Raw genomic sequence first — 6,000 nt, 5'->3', positions numbered from 1 at the left:
AGTACCTCTAACTGTAAATTCTAAGTCAGCATCTGAATCTCCTCCTTCTTGAGCTACATCTTCTTCATGGGACATACTCTTCAAGCTTTTGATCTCATTAAAGTGCTCAACTTCTTCTTTATCCCAATTCCACTTTGCAGCCTCATCAAATTTAATATTTCTACACACCGTAACCTTCTTTTTATCAACATTATACACTCTATAAGCCTTGGTGTGGTTGTTGTAACCAATGAAGATCCCAACTTTAGCTTTGCTATCCAACTTATCTCTTTTAACTTTGAGTATATAAGTGTAGCAAATACACCCAAAGACCCTGAGATGCTCCACTTTCGGTTTGGATCCATGACATACTTCGTATGGAATTCGATCCTCTAAGGCTTTTATTGGCAATCTATTGAGTAAGTATACAGCAGTATTTCCTGCTTCAGCCCAAAATTTCTTAGGGAGCTGCTTTTCCAACAATAAACATCTACTCATTTCCATTATGGTTCTATTCTTCCTCTCACTCACTCCATTTTGTTAAGGAGGGTAAAGATTGGTAAGCTGATGATGAATCCCTACTTCCCTGCATATAACTTCAAATTTTTATGAGGTATACTCAGTCCCATTATCTGACTTGAGAGTCTTGATGCTGCAATTTGATTAATTTTCAACCATAGACTTGAATTGCAAGAAAATACTAGATATTTTAAATTTGTGCTTTAAGAAATAAACCCAACAGAACCTTGAATAATCATCTATAAAGATGATGAAGTATTTGTTGCCATTTAAAGATGAAGTGCTCATAGGTCCACACAAATCAGTGTGAACTAATTATAGATTCTCAGTGGCCCTCCAGGCTTTGTTAATTAGAAATGGTAATTTTTTTTGCTTTCCAAGCTGACACATATCACAAACAGGTTGATCTTCAATTATAGCAAGGATATTATCAATCAAATGTTTAGCATCCAAAAGTTCTAGAGAGTTGTAGTTACAATGGCCAAATCTCTTGTGCCATAACTTAGATTGATCAAATGAGCTTGCATTATCAATAGGAAAACTCTTATCTTTCATCTTATCTTTCATCTTAAGAGATAAGAGTTCACAGCCATTTTGATCAAAGATAGTGCAGGACATATTGTGAAAGCTTAAAGAATAATTTTTTCAAGCATTTGTCCTACATTTAATAGATTTTGACTTATTTCTGAAACAAATAAGACATCTGAGATGAATTTGATACCTGTTGGTGTCTTAATGGCCACTTTTCCTCTGCCTTTGACATCCACATATTTCCCATTGCCAATCTTAACCTTCAAGGCATAGCTTTTATCTAACTCTCTGAATATGCTTGCATCATGAGTCATATGATGGGTGCAGCCACTATCCACTAACCAAGAATTCTTGCAGCTGCTTGTTGCATTACATGTTGCAACAAAAAGTTGCTCTTTCTGTTGTTGTGCATCTTCAGTCTCTTGAGCTTGTTGTACTTGCTGTTCTCCTTTATTTTTTTCATACTTTTTCAAAATGCCTTTGCTGCTTACTGCCCTACATTACACATTTGGTCTAAACCAGCATGCCCGTTCAATATGATTTATTTTTTTATAATGTGAGCATGGTGGGGGACTTCTTTCGATCAACATCTCTGCTTACTACTTTATCTCTCCTTCCCCTCATTTGCTTCTTTCCTCTAATCACAGATGGAGTTCTTCCCTTTTGTTTTGCAAAAAATGCACCTTCAGAAGACTCTTCTTATCTTATGGCTCTTCTATGCTCTACTGCTTGCAAGGCATTAACCAACTCAAGTAAAGATAGCTGAGAAAGGTCTCTGAAGTCTTCAAGAGAGGAGATCTTCAATTCAAATTTTTTTGGTAGACTTACAAGGACTTTTTCAATAATTCTCTTATCAGTAAGCTCTTCATCAAGCAATCTGATCTGATTCACTATCTTCATAAGCATGTCAACATACTCTTTGACAGTTTCTGTATCCTTCATCTTCAAATACTCAAACTCTTGTCTTAGATTTAGCACCTGCATCTACCTTCTTTTGTTATTGCCCATGAACTCTCTCTGAGCTTGTTCCAAGCTTCTTTAGCTGTCTCACAGGCCATAATTCTTGTAAAAATTACATCTATGACAATAGAGTAAATGCAGGATAAAGCCTTATACCTTTTTGCTACCTCCTCACTATGTAACTTTATCTGGGCTTGTAACACCCTAGGCAAATCCCACATCGGCAAAACACGGGAGAGATGCTGGGTTTATAAGTTGGTGGTTCATAACCCATAGTGACGCGTTTTAAAACTGTGAGGGCTTCGGCCTAGAGCGGACAATATCATTAGTGGGCCGGGCCATTACATTTGTGGTATCAGAGCCGCTCCGCGTGCAACCTTGAGCGATGGTGGGGCAAACCTCAGCGAGGACGCTAAGTCCCATAAGGGGGTGGATTGTAACACCCTAGGCAAATCCCACATCGGCAAAACACTGGAAAGATGCTGGGTTTATAAGTTGGTGGTTCGTAACCCCTAGTAACGCATTTTAAAACCGTGAGGGCTTCAGCCCAGAGCAGACAATATCACTAGTGAGTCGGGCCGTTACAAGGCTATAATTGGATTTGCAGGTAATGGCGTTGGATCTCTACTAGTTTCCACCACCTCCCATAGGTCAAAAGCTCTCAAATAGGCTTTCATTTTAACTGACCAGACTTGGTAGTTTTCTCCTGAAAATACAGGTGGTGAAGGGGCTGAATAGGGCTGGAAGCCATTTTGAAACTCTCAAGTGTTTTGGTGTTTATTATGAAGGAAGATCCTTGCTAGTTTTCTCTCCCACTCAAGAAGATAAAGTCTCTCTTATTTTTTTTATCATTCACTAACTTTCGATTCCCTCAAAGACCATAAAGGCTCTGATACCAATTGTTAGTTTTTTGGTATAAAAAATATAGCAGAGAAGAAGAAAAAGCAGAGCAATGAAAAGAACTTCTTTCATTTGAGCTGAGCATACATATATACACATTACCAAAAAAAAATCTTTACATCAGTAGAATGACATCAGCTCACCACTATTTTCCAACACTTGTCTTCTACCTTTTCAAGATTTAAACTACACCACAAGTTTACAACTTCTAGATACATTTATATCTTTCTTAATGACATGCTTAAGCTAGAATTACATTTTTAAACAAAAAATATCATCAAAATACTAATAAAGTGATAGCAAAAGTGTCACACCTATTTAACAGTTCCCAAACACTTTGTCAATCCAGGTGCATAACTATAAGCATAATTTCTCGATTGAGAACCCAAATAAAGCAAATAAATATAAATTCCTTGCATAGGTTTTTCCTTGTCAAATTCTTGCTTGATAATATGATCAATTGTATCATAAGGAATGGAGAAGAGAGGAGAGGAGAGCGAAGGGAAGAAAGAGTGTAGGAAATTGCTATTTAAGGGCTTCGAAGAGACGAAAGGAAAGGGCTGGTCCGGAGTGAGAAATATATAGGTGGGAAGAATGCTTGATGGTGAGGCAGTGGGAATTGTGGTGAGGCAGAGGATCGGTGGTGATGACATGGAAGTGGTTAGAGGTGTGGGTGGTGGAAAGGATGGAGGTTAGGATAGAGAAGAATCAGCAGGGAAGAAGGAGCCAACGAGACAATATGGAGGGAAAGAGGGAGGAAATGGGAGAGAAGGGAGGAGATGAGATGTTACGACCAGAGTTTTAGAACTTCTAGAATAGAGATAGAGAAAGGGGAGAAGCACAGAGAAGAAATCAAAGAAAAAAAAAACTGTCATTATCTCATTCCATTATTTAGAGCTGTGATGTACAAATATTTATTATAGAAATGAAATAGATTACTCCAGCTCATCCATAATCGATCCTCAACTCCGCCAACTAACCAACAACTCAGTTAATTATAATTCTCCATTTAACCACTAGTCTGCAACAATACTCCACTCCCTGAGTTTCCTTATCCCCAAGGGAAAAAAAAAAGTTGAAAATAAAACATCACAAATGCTAGCTATGCTGTTGAAGAAAAATAGAATGCAGGCAAATTTCTGTGCAATTATGAAAAGCCTAAGAAACATGCAGAATCTTTTTTCAAACTTTGCTCCATCTTGCATTTTATCATGCTCAAATGCCCAATTGAACCTTTACTTAACCTTTGCTTCATTTTGCATTTAATCTCATGCAAATACTCCATTGAATCATTACTCAATGTTTGCTTAACCTTGCACCTAATGAAAAATGATACATGTTGCTCTGTTGCAATTGTTGGACTGAAAAACAGAGAAGAAATGTTTTTTTCTGATAAAATTCTCTCAGTAGCAACATAAGAAATAATTCATTAATATTTTCATATAATAGAAGTCTTACACTTTTTAGTACATAACAGACCTGCTCAACCACTAAAGTAACAAAGACATGGTGAAGCATGGTTACATTCTCCAATTTAAGGAGTAGATTTGAACCTAAAACAAGTTGACAATATGCCAACTGATTTATAGCAAAATACACAAAATAACATTAAAATAGGCAAAATGGCAGCAAGAACTAAGCTTCTAAGTATCTAGGAAAAATCTCACTGCTCTCAACACTCCACTTTGAGAATTTTCCTGGACACTCCAAGCTTTTTCCTCATTTCTTCAAACTTGCTCTTAGGAAGAGCCTTGGTCAAAACATCAGCAAGTTACTCATCAGATTTGCAATGCAGCAACTTGATTTCATAGTTTTTTTTAGCTTCTCGCAAGAAATGGAACTTCACTTTAATATGCATAGTCCTTCCATGTTGAATTGGATTACTTGCAATTGCAATGGCAGACTTATTGTCACACCAAATAATAGTAGGTTTAACTTTCTCCATTGCCAAATCCTTCAACAGCTTTCAAAGCCAAATTGACTGGTTAGTAGCAGCAACAGAGATGTATTCAGCCTCTGCAATAGATTGAGCTACCACCTCTTGCTTATTTAAATTCCATGAAAATGGACCGGATGCCAATGAGAACACATTCCCAGAAGTGCATCTCATATCATCCATACAGCCTGCTCCATCACTGTCTACATATCCCTCTAGCTTTAGGTCTTTTTCACCCTTCAGATACCAAATCCCATGATCTGCTATGCCTTTTAAATATCTCAAAACTCTTTTTGCTTCAGCAAGGTGACCCAAAACTGCTAAATGCTTAAATCTAGACAATAGGCTTGCAGAATACATCAAATCAGGTCTAGCGGCTGTAAGATACAATAAGCTTCCAATTAAACTTCTATATTTTGTTGCTTCAGCCTTTTCAATCCCATCATTCTTGCGTAATTTCTCATTTACCACAAGTGGAGCTGCTACTAAATTGCATTGATCCATCTTGAATTTTTTCAAGATATCAAGAGCATATTTTCTTTTAGAAATGAAAGTGCCCTCATTTGATTGATGAATCTCCATCCCCAAAAAATAAGTCATCAATCCCAAATCTAACATTTCAAATTTAGATTGCATCCACTACTTAAATTCTTTTAACAACTGAAAATCACTACCCGTTACAAGCATGCCATCCACATACAAGATACTATCAATTGTTTCCTATCATCACAGGTTTTAACATGCAGAGTAGCTTCATTTTCACTCCTCCCGAATCCTTGATGAATCAGGTGTGAGTCTATTCTTGAATACCAGGCTCTAGGAGCTTATTTCAACCCATACAATGCTTTCTTAAGCTTGTACACCTTATCTTCTTACCTCAACACTTCATAACCCTCAGGTTGACACACATAGATTTCCTCATTCAGTATTCCATTTAAAAATGTAGATTTCACATCTAAATGAAACACTTTCCATCCCTTTTGAGCTGACATGGCTAATAACAACCTGATGGTGTCATGCTAGCAACAGGAGCAAATGTGTCTCCAAAATCAACTCTAGGTTGTTATGCATAGCCTTTCACAACTAGTCTAGCCTTGTGTTTGAAAATTGATCCATTAGGATTGAGCTTCATTCTAAAGACCCACTTAACACCAATTAAATTCTTTCCTTTTGGT

The sequence above is a fragment of the Hevea brasiliensis genome, chromosome 18 (assembly GCF_030052815.1).
Source record: "Hevea brasiliensis isolate MT/VB/25A 57/8 chromosome 18, ASM3005281v1, whole genome shotgun sequence".
In the NCBI taxonomy this organism is placed as follows: Eukaryota; Viridiplantae; Streptophyta; class Magnoliopsida; order Malpighiales; family Euphorbiaceae; genus Hevea; species Hevea brasiliensis.
This window is presented reverse-complemented; position numbering follows the sequence as displayed.